Here is a 13,697-nt window from a genome sequence, read left to right as displayed (position 1 = left end):
GAATGTGGGTTACATATTGCAGTACTTTCCTAAGGCTACTGTAACAAATTACACACAAAGCAACAGAAGTGTATTCCCTCACAGTTCTTGAGGTGAGATGTGTGAAATCAGGGTGTTAGTAGGGGCATGCTCCCCCTGAAGACTCTAGGGAAGAATCCTTCTTTGCCCCTTCCTAAGGTCTGGTGGCTCCTGGCAATCCTTGGCATTCTTTGGTTTGTAGCTGCTTTGCTCCAATCTCTCCCTCTGTCTTCACATGGCCCTCTTCTTTATGTGTATATCTGCGTGTCCTCTCCTCGTCTTATACTTCAACCCACCACAGCGAACAAGAGTGTGCCCCTCCAAATTCATATTCACCTAGAACCTTAGAATGTGACCTTATTTGGAATTAGTCCTTGTAGATGTAATTATTTAAGTTAATATGAGGTCATACTCGATAGAGTATGGGTCTTAAAATCCAATGACTGGTGCCTTATAAGAGGAAAGGGTACACACTTAAGCCCTAAAATATGTAAAGGAAGTTCCTCATAATCCTCAGGATAAAGTACAAACTCCTGACCTTGGCACATAAAGCTATTTCTGAAGCGATCCCACCACATTCTCTGTCCTCATTTCCTACCACTCCTAGTTCTAGGCTCCAGCCAAATTGAAATGCTTATTCTCCTCACCTATAGGTATTTGACCTTGCTATTGCCTCTCCCTAGAGGGCCCTGTCGGGTCTGTCTTTCTACTACTTCTCCTTTAAGATTTTGTTCAAATACCCCTTCCTTCAGAAACCCTTGATGACCTTTTTAGATCTGTTGGAGGTCCTTCCTCTGTTTCCACAGCACCCTGTGCATATTTAACACGTTTCTATTATAATGACTGGAGTATAAGTTTGTATTCTTCACTAAACCCTAAGCTTTTTAAAGTCAGTTACTGTGTCATTTTCATTCCTGTGTCCTCAGCATCTAGCAGAGTAGTTAAATAAACAGAAGGCATTCAAGAAACATTTGTTGGTTGAATAAAGTTATAGATTTTTCTTATAAATTCTTACGCACAGGATAAAATCTTTTTGGGCTGGCATAATTTTAACCCAGTCTTTCACGAACACAGCAGGTTGGATTGGATATTCCAATAGTTACTTTTATGAGAGTCCCCGTAGGCCTGGGCAGTGAAGACCTATTGGTGCACAGCTGACCTGCCTCTGCCACACTTAAGTGCAGGCATGTTGATAAATACTGTTCCGAATCCCTTCTACCATGCTCTACCAAGCAGGCAATAGTAACTAAGAAGTAGTGTTGAATATTCTATTTTTGTAATACAGAAATCAAAGTAGAAATGTGCTTTGTATTTTTTCTTTCTTGATACCTGAAAGCCCCTTACTTTAGCAATGAAATTCACTTACCTTGCAGCAAGAACATTTTTTATTTTTATTGAAATAATTGCAGATTCACATACAGTTACAAAAAATAATATGGAGAGATCCCTTGTAAATTCTGTCCAGTTTTCCCCAATGGAAACATTTTGCAAAACTAGAATATAATATGTATCACAAACAGTATAGTGACATTGATATGATCTGCTGGTCTTATTCAGATTTCCTCAGTTTTATTTGGACGTGTGTGTGTGTGTGTGTGTGTGTGTAGGTGGGTGGGGTATATTGCAGTCTATATGATTTTATCATCTGTGTAGGTTCATTTATCCACCACCACAGTTAAGAAACTAAAGAGTTTCAATGCTGCAAGTATCCCTCATGTTAACCCTAACACAGTATAATTCTACTACATCCCATCTTTTGTGTTCTTACTGTCATGTATTTTATATCTACTTATTAATAAATAGACTATAATAATTTAAGGATACGTAGTAAAATCTCTGGAGCAAGTACTAAAAATATTTAAAAGATATAGCCCAGGGTGCCTGGGTGGCTCAGATGGTTAAGCGTCTGCCTTCCGCTCAGGTCGTGATCCTAGGGTCCTGGGATCGAGCCCCGTGTCAGGCTCCCTGCTCAGCAGGGAGCCGGCTTCTCCCTTTCCCTCTGCCTGCTGCTCTGCCTACTTGTGCTCTCTCTGTCAAATAAATAAATAAAATCTTAAAAAAAATAAAAATAGAAGATATAGCTCAACAGTCATTGATGAATCAATTAGATGAATACTACAAAATATTTGATAAACTTCAATCAGTCAGTCAGTCAAAGAAGGAAATGGGGCACAAAACCCAGATGGGGTAAATAGAAAACAAAGAAAAAAGTACACCTAAGTGCAACCATATCATTGAATACATTAAATATAGAAGGACTAGAAGGTAGACTGTGAGACTGGATAAAAAAAAAGCTAGACTCAGCCATATGCTATTTATAAAAAAGACACCTCAAATATAAAACCACAGACAATTTGAAAGTAAAAGGTGGGGGGTGGGGGGGAGGAGGTATACCAGCAAACACTAAGCATAAGAAAGCTCCTGTAACTATATACTATCAGTTAGACAAAGTAGATTTCAAGACAGTATTAGCAGAGATAAAAAGGGAGATTTAATAAAAATAAAAGAGCCACTTCATCAAGACCTAACAACCCTAAATACCGTTGTACTCAACAGCAGAGCTTCCAAGTACAAAACTGACAGAACTAAAGAGAGAAATAGGTAAGTCCACAATCATAGAGATTTTAAAACCCCTTTCTCAGTAACAGTACTAGACCAAACAAACAAACAAACAAACAAAACCAGTAAGCAGATAGATTTAAACAATATTCTCAACCATCTTGACCTAATTGACTTTCACAGAACACCACACTTAACAACTACAGAATTTGTACAAAGAAGGTTTACCCACATAGATCTTATTCAGGGCCTTAAAATGATTCTCAGTAAATTTCAAAAGACTGGAGTCTTTTTATCTATTTTTTTATATATCAATAAGATATCTTTTCTAAAAAATCCCTGTTGGTGTGCCTGGGTGGCTCAGTTGATTGAGCAATCAACTCTTGGTTTCAGCTCAGGTCATGATCTCAGGGTGGTGAGATTGAGCCCCTCATCGGGCTCCATGCTCATCAGGGAATCTGCTTGAGATTCTCTCTCTCTCCATCTCCCTCTGGCCCTCATACCGCTCTTACACTCACACTCATTCTCTAAGATAAATAAATGAATCATTTAAAAAATTGCCTGTAATGTTTGGATACTAAAAAATACACATCTAATGGTCCATGGGTGAAAAAACAAATCACAAGGAAAATGAGATTTCAAACTAAATGCGAATGAAGAAAGCATATCAAAATGTTTGAGATACAATTAAACCAGTACTTAGAGGAAATTTTATAGCTTTAAATGTGTAGTTTAGAGAAGAATTTAAAAGCAATGATTTGTTTCCACCAAAAAAGGCTGGGAAAAGTAGAACAAACTAAACCCAAAGAAAGAACAAGAAATAATAAAGAACAGAAGCCAATGAAATTAAGAAACAGAAAATGAATAAACTTTCTATAGATAATTTGAAAAAATATTAATAAAATTGTCAATACCTTAGCAAAACTGATAGGGAAACAAGAAAAAAAACAAATTGTGTTAAGTGAAAGAAGCCAATCTGAAAGGTTACATACATATAATCCCAACTATATGGCATTCTGGAAAAGGCAAAACTATGGAGACAGTATAAAGATCAGCAGTTGCCAGCAGTCTATGGGAGGGAGGAAGGATAAAGGGATGGAGAACAAGGGATTTTTATGGCAGTGAAACTGTTCTGCATGATACAACTCAAAGAATGAACCCTAATGTAAACTACAGATTTCAATTAATAAAAATGTATTGTTATTGGCTTATAATTGTAACAAATGTACCATACTACTACAAGATATTAATAATAGGGAAAACTGAGTGTGGGGATGAGGAAGAATATTGAAACTTTTTGTACTTTTTGCTCATTCTCATAAACCTAAAACTGCTAAAAATAGTGTATTAATTAAAAAAACAAATAAAAAATTGTCACTAGGAGTGAAAGAAGGGATATCACAGCAGACACTAAAGACACTAAGAACAATACAAAGATATTATGAATGTTATTCCAATATATGCAACAATGTAGATAATATGGATAGATCTTAAAAAACACAAATTACTTGGGCGCCTGGGTGGCTCAGTCGGTTAAGCGACTGCCTTCGGCTCAGGTCATGATCCTGGAGTCCCGGGATCGAGTCCCGCATCGGGCTCCCTGCTCGGCAGGGAGTCTGCTTCTCCCTCTGACCCTATCCCCTCTCATGTGCTCTCGTTCTCTCTCTCAAATAAATAAATAAAATCTTTAAAAACAAAACAAAACAAAACACGAATTACTTAAACTGACTTAAAAAGAATTAGAAAAATCTAAGTCTCCCCATATCTATTAAAGAATTCATAATGAATCGAATTCGTAATAAAAGTGTTCTCCCCCCGGAAAAGCTCTAGGCCCACATGGCTTTACCAAGGAGTAAGATCAAACATTTACCACCATCACTACCACCACTATCACCACCCACTACTACCAATAAAAATACGAATTCTATACAAACTCAGAAAACACAGGAGGAGGAAATACCTTATAATTCATTCTAGAAGGCCAGCATAACCCTGGTACAAAAACATGATAAAGACATTATTAGAAACACAGTTACAGGGGCGCCTGGGTGGCTCACTCATTAAGCGTCTGCCTTTGGCTCAGGTCATGATCCCAGGGTCCTGGGATCAAGCCCCTCATCGGGCTCCCTGCTCAGCGGGAAGCCTGCTTCTCCCTCTCCCACTCCCCCTGCTTGTGTTCCCTCTCTCGCTGTATCTCTCTCTGTCAAATAAATAAAATCTTTAAAAAAAAAAGTTACAGACCAATATCCTTCATAGATACTGATATTTCTCATTGCATCCCACATGGATGCAAAAATGTCCACCAAGCACTAGTAAATTGAACCTGCAGTGCTTGTGTTTATTGATTGATTGATTGATTTGTAGGCTCATGCCCAGCATGGAGCCCAACATGGGGCTTGAACCCACGACCCTGAGATCAAGACCTGAGCTGAGAGGGAGTTGTATGCTTAACCGTGAGGCGCCCCATGAATCTAGTGAATTTTTGAAACACATAGCAAAACATGACTGAAATGGCATTTATTTCAAGAATGCAAAGTTGGTTTAATGTCAGAAAACTCAAACAATATAATATTAAGAGAATAAAAGGGAATAGCGATACAATCATCCCAAAAGACATAGCAAATGAATTTGACAAAATTTAACACCTTTTCATAATGAAAATTCTCATAAAACTAGGAACAGAAGACAGCCTCTTCAAACTATAAAATGTATCTACAAAAAACTTACAGCAATATCATGCTTATGATGAAATATGAAATGCTTTTCCTCAGAGATTGGGAACAAGACAAGGATGCCCACCCTCACCACTGCAATTCAACATACATATGAAGTGCTCAGGACAAGACCTGTCACATAGGCGTTCAGTAAATGTCACTAGCTTCTGGGTTGCATGAGGTACATGTTCAGCTTTAACAGATATTACCAGTTTCCCAAAGAGGTTGGTGTGGACTCTTTTAAAAATGATCTTTTTCTGTTCTTAAAAATTAAAAGAAAATATTAAAAGTAGCTCCCTAGAATAACCGTTGTTTTTTTTGTTTTGTTTCTTTTTTGGGGGGTGGAAATCAAACCATTTTATTGAGGGGCTTCATGGAAAGGTTGAAAGGGAGGAGGAGAGGGAGACTTGATGTCCTCGGCTGGCCAGAACCTTTCCAGCATCACGGTCCCCAAAAGCCAGAATAACCATTGTTAATGTTTTTGTACATTACCTTTCAGTCTTTTCATTGCGTGTTTATTAATTAGTCAAGATTGTGGTTTTTATGCAGTTTTGTATCTTGCTTTTTAAACTTAACATTAAAACATAAACATTTTCCCATGCTTTGAAAAACTTAGAGTTGTATATGTGTGATTTTAATAAATCAGGAAACTTTGTTCTTATTTACAAATTCTAAAAAAGTATTTTGTAATCTATCAAATATTTTTAAACAGCATTATAGGGATTAAATTATAGGGATAATATTAAATAAATCATATCTTGTTATGAAATCATAAATATTAAATAAATCATATCTTGTTATGAAATTAATAGTCAACTTCTTTTTAAAACTTTTTTCCAGTTTTTTTGAGGTATAATTGACAAATAAAAATTATATACATTTAAGATGTACAAAGTGATGGTTTGATATATATTTTCATTATGAAAGGATTACCACAATCAATTAATCCTTTAACCAATATCTTCCATCTTCCCTACCTCCCAATCCCTGATAACCACTGGTCTACTCTCTGTTTCTGAGTCCCATGTTTTCAGATCCTACATATAAATAAGAAAAGCATTTATCTTTCTGAATTAGTTTACTTAACATAATATCCTCTGGGTTGTCACAAATGGCAGGGTTTCCCTTTCTTATGGCTGAATAATATTCCATTGTATATTATACCATACTTTCTTTATCCATTCATCTATTGATGGACACGTAGGTTGTTTCCATATCTTGGCTATTGTGAACAATGCTGCAATGAACATGGGAGAACAGATAGCTCTTCAAGATCTTGATTTCATTTCCTTTGGATACATAACCACTAGTGGGCTTGCTGCGTAGTATTATAGTTCTACTTTTAATTTTTTGAGGAACCTCTACACTATTTCCATAATGGCTGTACCAGTCTCTCCTTTTCTGATATTAAACTACTTTCTACTGTTAGATATAACCTAGTTTTCATCAGTGAGTATATGTTCATTAGAGATACTGAGTGATAATTTGCTTGATAATGCATATTTTAAACTAATTTAACTAATTTGAGGACCACTGTTAAAAATTACTTGAAAATTTTATTTTGAATTATATATATTTTTTAATTATATTGTTAAATGTTAAAATGTATCAGTGTCATTGATACCTATTTTCTTCTTGAGGAACTTAATGCAGTGTAGCTTTCTTTTAGCAGGACTTTCGAGGCTTTTCATAGGATGTAAATTGAATCTCTGGTTTATAATATTTCTGAGCATTATTTATTACAAGTATTTTTCTATATTTTATGCAAAAAATATTGATTCCTTTTAATGATACTGCAATAGGATTTCACTTTTGTATGTTTTTTTTCTTGTGTACACTAATGAACTTAATATTTGGTACTGAAGATTTGGGGGGAAATATAGAGAGAAAGGAATATACTTATGTGAAATTTTATTTAATTGTTCCCTTGAAAATATGGCATAGATTGTGTGTTCCAAGGATTTACTTAAATCAAGTATTTCTTTTGATTTTACAATTTGCTTGACTTTTCTAAATTTGGTCATGAAATTAGCCTTCTGTTATTTTTTCTTGTGTTAGCAATTTTGGAAATAAATTATCTTCAGAATTTTCATTACTGAGAAAGTGTATATTATAAACCATGGCTGGGTCACTTTCAAGCTATGTCACTTGGGCGAATTGTGTGACATTATCTGTAAAATGGAGATGAGGACAGCAATGATAGTGGTAATTCTAATACCTTCCTATATTGTTATTGTAAAGGTTAAACAAGATGAGGCATGGCAGCCCAAAGCACAATGCCTGGCTCAGAAATGTTTGCTAATATTTTAATAAATCTAGTCAATCACTAAACCCAACTGATTTTAAATATCATTCAAGTTTATGCCCTACTCTTAATTCTCACAGCCTTTGCCTGAGGTAGTTTTCATGTCTCACCTGGACTGTAACAATAGCCTCCTTATCTCCCTACTTCTACTCCCTTTCCCCTTCAGTTCATTGAATAGTGATCTTTCTAAAACACAGTCTGGTTATTTCAATTCTCTCATGAAAATCTTTTGATGGCTCTCCATCACATAGAGCAATGTTTCCCAAACATCATGCATTCCCATACCTCTTCCCAAGTGTTGCGAATGGTTCCTGTGCCTGGACTGTTTGCCCCATCTTTCTTCCTAAAGAATTCACTTATTCCTTGTAATTTATCTTAGTCTGTCTGCAATAAGGATGTTACCTAATGTAAAATGCAGATTTTATTCCAGACCCTTAATTTGTACTTAAAAATTTTTTGTTGATATAATTTACATACATGAAATGCACAGATTTCAAGTGTTCAATCTAATGAATGCTGATAATTCTCTACATCTATAACTACCAACCAAATCAAGATTTAAAACATTTCTAGGACCCTAGAAAGTTCCCTAATGGCCCTTCCCAATAAATAAAATATCCTCTTCCCCTTTCCCCACCAAAAGTTTTGACAAAAAAAATTTTTTCAGGGTCACAGAACAACCATATTTCTTCCCATTGGTATTAAAAACGCTTTGCATGATTTCAGCTTGCATGAACATTTTTATGGTCCCACATTGCAAAGTTAGGATGATCTGTACTTCAAATATTTCATTTTACTTCTTTTTTGGCATTGTAGCTGTATCTCTGTATGTGTATGTGTGCGTGTACCTGTATGTGTTAATGGATACTCTAAAGAAGTCAACAAACGACAGTACCTGGGCCAAATCTAGCAGGCCTGTTTGTATAAGTAACACTTTATTAGCATACACCCCTGCTAATTGATGTAGATACTCTCTAGGTGCCTGCTTTTGTGCTACAAGGCAGAGTTAGTTGCTACAGAGACCATATGGCCCACAAAGCCTAAAATATTTATTATCTGGTCCTTTACAGAAAAAATTTCCCAACCACTGCTCTAAAGCACTGGTTCTTAAATTTTAGCATGTATCAGAATCACAGATTGTGCCACACCCCCAGAGTTTGTAACTCAGTTAGGTCTACGGTGGAGCCAAGAGAATTTCATCTAACAAGTTCCCAGGTGATGGTGATACTGCCAGTCTGCCGACCACACTTGGAGAACCAGTTTTAGAGACTACATTATATAATGTTAACATATTACAGTCTACCTCATATCATACTACTTCATTCCCACCCTTTGTACTCTTGTTGTTATATATTTTACTTCTTTATATGCTCTTAACCCTACTGTACGTTATTTTTGCTTTGAACAGGCCATAGCCTTTTTTTGTGAATTAACACACAGCAAAATTGACTTTTATAGTGTACAGTTCTACAAGTTTTAACTTATGTATGGACTCTTGTAACTGTTACCACAATAACGGCTTCTGTTAAAGGATCTAGTAGAGAAGTAGAGCATCAAACTATTAAAAAAGAATCAAAAGGAAATGCTAGAAATAAGAAATAAATACCAAAATTGAAAAATTCCTCTGATGGATGTAAAGGTCATGCTATTGAGTGAAGGTAATTTCTGTACTGGGTTGTAAAATTTTCATGTTTTCTGTCTTTTTATTTAGTCAGTGAACCAGCACTATTAACACATACCTATAGGTCGGTGATTTCCAATTTGCTATTTATTGCTACTAATGTGCATCTTGCTTTCTCAAAGCAGCCATATAAGCCATTTTGTTTCTCATGTCTCTTCCTATGAACCTTATTATCTAATCATTTTCAGGATAATAGATTATATAGGCAGCCTTTTTCAATTTAAGATTTTATTTTTAAGTAATCTCTACACCCAACATGGGGCTCAAACTCACAACCCTAAGATCAAGAGTCAAACGCTTCACCGACTGAGCCAACCAGGTACCCCTCAATTTTTAGTAACTTTTTATGGTCTCCCTTTGATGAACTTGTTTGCTAGTGTATGATCCCCCCGTTCTAAGCAAACTTTAGTGAGAAAAGCTTGTAGTTTCCTAGACATTTGGCAGCCATTGTCTTTCCCACCCCCATTATCCTATTAAATTCTGAAAGCTGTAAGGACAATGGAAAGACAGCCTTCAGTAGCTCTGAAACCTTCCATTCTGATTATAAGAAAGGATCAGGCTTCTAGAAAAGAGATCAAGTTTCTTTCAGCTCCCGGGTCCAGGTTAATAAGCAGTAGAGTTAAATAAGCATCTGTCCAACTGACCCCCGCTGCCCCAGGTGCCTTCTGTGGTACTTCTCATCCTTCTGTTTATCCTATCTTAATACAGACTAAAAAATGGTTTTCAATATCTAATGTAAAATTCTTTTTATTGTCATCCACACTGTTACTCTGCCTCTACCTATTTGCCCAGGTATCTCTCTTGCCTGTTTTTCTTTGATGACGTGTGTCATAAAGTACTATGAGGGCCACGTTTACTTTATGTTGCATTTACTGAGAAGCACAAAAAAGGTCGTTCCATACTTTTCAGGTGTTCCGTAATTGTCTCTGATGTCTATAAAACATCCTGTGTAAATCGTTTCTGCTAAGTTTGTATTGCAAACACATTTTGAAATGGATTTTACCAGGATCCACCACACCATTTCACTATGGAAACACTGGTATATATCACACAATGTGACATTCAAGATTTATTCCTTAAATTCCAGAATAATGCTCAAAGGAATCTATTTTATATCTGGTTATCATTCCATTTGTTGTCCTGTGAGGAAGGCAGACTGAGATATTATTATCTCATTTTCCAGATGAGGAAGTGGAGACATGGACAGAGATGATTAAATGAGACAGCACATGAAAAAATATCTGTGACGGGGCGCCTGGGTGGCTCAGTTTGTTAAGCAACTGCCTTCGGCTCAGGTCATGATCCTGGAGTCCCAGGATCCAGTCGCACATCGGGCTCCCTGCTCAGCAGGGAGTCTGCTTCTCCCTCTGACCCTCCACCCTCTCATGCTCTCTATCATTCTCTCTCTCTCAATAAATAAATAAAAATCTTTAAAAAAAAAAAAAAAGAAAAAATATCTGTGACAGAGCCTGTTATGTATGTAGGTGTGTGGGTACATATACATATAGACACACACACACACACAAATATATATATTTGCAATGAGGGGGAGAGCATATTTTTTTCTCTTCAAAAGAATATACTTATCAAAAAGGAAATTAGTGGCAGATCTAAAACTAAAGCTACTTAACTTCTAGTCTAGTCTTTCTAGTAAACTCTATTCAGATGACACAGATGACATTTCTGTATTTGGTTATTATTAGCTTTCCACACTCAGGACAAACTACTATCTATTACAGTAGTTCATTTTTAAAAACGTAATCCAGAGATACTATAGGGACACTTCCTTAAACTTTCTGTTCTTTATACATTTCTACTGCCATTACATACCATTTTGACTTTTTTTTTTTAAAAGATTTTATTTATTTATTTGACAGAGAGAGAGAGAGACAGCGAGAGAGGGAACATAAGCAGGGGGAGTGGGAGAGGGAGAAGCAGGCTTCCCGCCGAGCAGGGAGCCCGATGCGGGGCTCGATCCCAGGACCCCAGGATTATGACATGACCCGAAGGCAGACGCTTAATGACTGAGCCACCCAGGCGCCCCCATTTTGACTTCTTCTTGAGATCTCTTTCCCTAACAGGGAAAGTCTTGGGCCAAATTTTGGTTTGGGTGAAGTTTGGCTTTGTTTTTGTTCTACCTTCTCTTCTGATTCTTCTCCTACTTCTTATGTGAAAGCCCATATTCCATGAAAATCAGTTCATGGGCAGCAACAGCAGGTAAAGGAATCTGATTAGGACAGTGAAGTATGAGTCAGAGACCAGAAACGCCACAGAAAAAAAGACTTTCAAGCAATTAGGAACTGGGAGGAGTTGAGTATCTGAGTGAGGGTTAACAAGCTGGAGTTTGACAGTAAGGAAGCAGGGCAGAGCAGACCAAACAAGTACATGAAACCAGTGCAGAGAAAATGCAAAATGCCTGGCACCTTCAATCACTCTATTCCTTTTACTATGGTAAATTCCAATCTAATGTGACACTGACCTAGAATCCTATCAGTAGTAGTAATTCTAACAGTTGGCTAGCTGACCAATCAATTTGGAGTAAAGTGCAGTCACAGTTCTTTTGGCAGAGGGTTTTCTTTATTCTGGTTGTTAAAATAGATGCAATTACATTAATTCATTCTAAAGCAGGGGAAACTAGGGCGCCTGGGTGGCTCAGATGGTTAAGTGTCTGCCTTCAGCTCAGGTCATGATCTCAGGGTGCTGGGATCGAGCCCCGCACCAGGCTCCCAGCTCTGTGCGGGGCCTGCTTCTCTCTTTCCTTCTACTGCTCCTCCTGCTTGTGCTCTCTTGCTCTCTCTGTCAAATAAATAAATAAAATCTTTAAAAAATATAAAGAGGGGGAAACTGATCTTTAATTTATTACGCTCTCAAAAATAGTATGCTTTGAGGAGAGAACCAAAGCAACAACTTCTCCAAGTATATTCTTTGGCATACTGACTCCTGCAGTTTAGCTGAATGCTCCAAATGAAAAAAAGGATTCTGTGGCAAAAACTTAGGGAAATGCTGTATGACCCTCTTACTAGAAACATTAACATATTAAAGGTTCTGAGAAGTCTTGCAGTAAATATATAAACTCATTTAATTTTATTTACTGTTATGTTTAGTGCTTTTAATGTCCTGTTCAAGAAATCTTTGCATACCCAAGACTGCAAAGATATTTTCCATTGTTTTTTTTTTTTTCTACCATTCTGGTTCTGATTGTTATGTTTAGATCTATGATCAATGTCTATTTAATTTTTGTATGGAGAGATAAAGATGTGACAGTTCTTTTCGTACTTTCCCATAAGAAAATCCATTTGATTCAGCAACATGTTTAGAAAGACTCTGTTTCTGGAGTGCCTGGGTGGCTCAGTCCGTTGAGTGTCCAACTCTTGATTTCAGCTCAGGTCATGATCTCAGGGTTGAGAGATCAAACCCCGCATGGGGCTCCCGGCTCAGCAGGCAGTTTGCTTGAGACTCTCTCTCACCCTCTCCCTCAGTGGTCCTCGCCTCCCCCCATCTTCCTTCTCTCTCTCAAATAAATAAATCTTTAAAAAAAAGACTCCCTTGGGGTGCCTGGGTGGCTCAGTCATTAAGCGTCTGCCTTTGGCTCAGGTCATGGTCCCAGGGTCCTGTGATCAAGCCCTACATCGGGCTCCCTGCTCCATGGGAATCCTGCTTCTCCCTCTCCCACTCCGCCTGCTTGTGTTCCCTCTCTCCTGTCTCTCTCTCTCTGTCAAATAAATAAATAAAATCTTTAAAAAAAAAAAAAAAAAAGAGTCCCTGGGGCACCTGGGTGGCTCAGTCGTTAAGCATCTGCCTTTGGCTCAGGTCACGATCACAGGGTCCTGGGATCGAGTCCTGCCTTGGGCTCCCTGCTCTGCGGGAAGCCTGCTTCTCCCTCTCCCACTCCCCCTCCTTGTGTTCCCTCTCTCACTGTGTCTCTGTCAAATAAATAAAATATTTAAAAAAAAGTAAAATAAAAATTAAAAAAAGACTCCCTATTGAATTAACTTGCCACCTTGATCAAAAATCAATTGACCTTATGTTTGTGGGTCTATTTCTGGATGTGCTATTCTGCTCCACTGATAATTCATCTATTCTTAGGGCAATAGTTCATTGTTGGTAATAGTTAATAGCTTTACAGTTAAATCTTGAAATCACGTACTATAAATCATCCAACTTGTTGTTCCTTTTCAGGATTGTTTTAGCTATGCAATGTTTATTGCATTATCAGATACATTTTAGAATCAGCTTGACAATTTCTTCAAAAACACCTGCTGGAATTTTGATAGGAACTGCACTAGATCTATACATTCACTTAGGGAGAACTGGCATCTTAACAATTTTGAGTTTTATAATCCATGATCATGTTTTGTTTTTTTAAGATTTACTTTATTTATTTATTTATTTATTTATTTATTTATTTATTTATTTATTT

General features: G+C 37.0%; 1 protein-coding gene across 1 annotated transcript in view; it reads right to left on the bottom strand.

The window, feature by feature from the left end:
* Nucleotides 1-13,697, bottom strand: part of MAP3K13 (mitogen-activated protein kinase kinase kinase 13) — a 165,665-nt gene that overhangs the window by 108,040 nt on the left and 43,928 nt on the right. Inside the window, exon 6 of the mRNA XM_034999750.1 lies at nucleotides 4,538-4,569. The gene's annotated coding sequence lies outside the window, so the exon portion shown is untranslated. The remainder of the gene's footprint in view (nucleotides 1-4,537; nucleotides 4,570-13,697) is intronic.

This window comes from Mirounga leonina, unplaced genomic scaffold (genome assembly GCF_011800145.1).
Source record: "Mirounga leonina isolate KUSES-001 unplaced genomic scaffold, KU_Mleo_1.0 Mir_115, whole genome shotgun sequence".
NCBI classification, from domain to species: domain Eukaryota; kingdom Metazoa; phylum Chordata; class Mammalia; order Carnivora; family Phocidae; genus Mirounga; species Mirounga leonina.
This window is presented reverse-complemented; position numbering and strand designations above follow the sequence as displayed.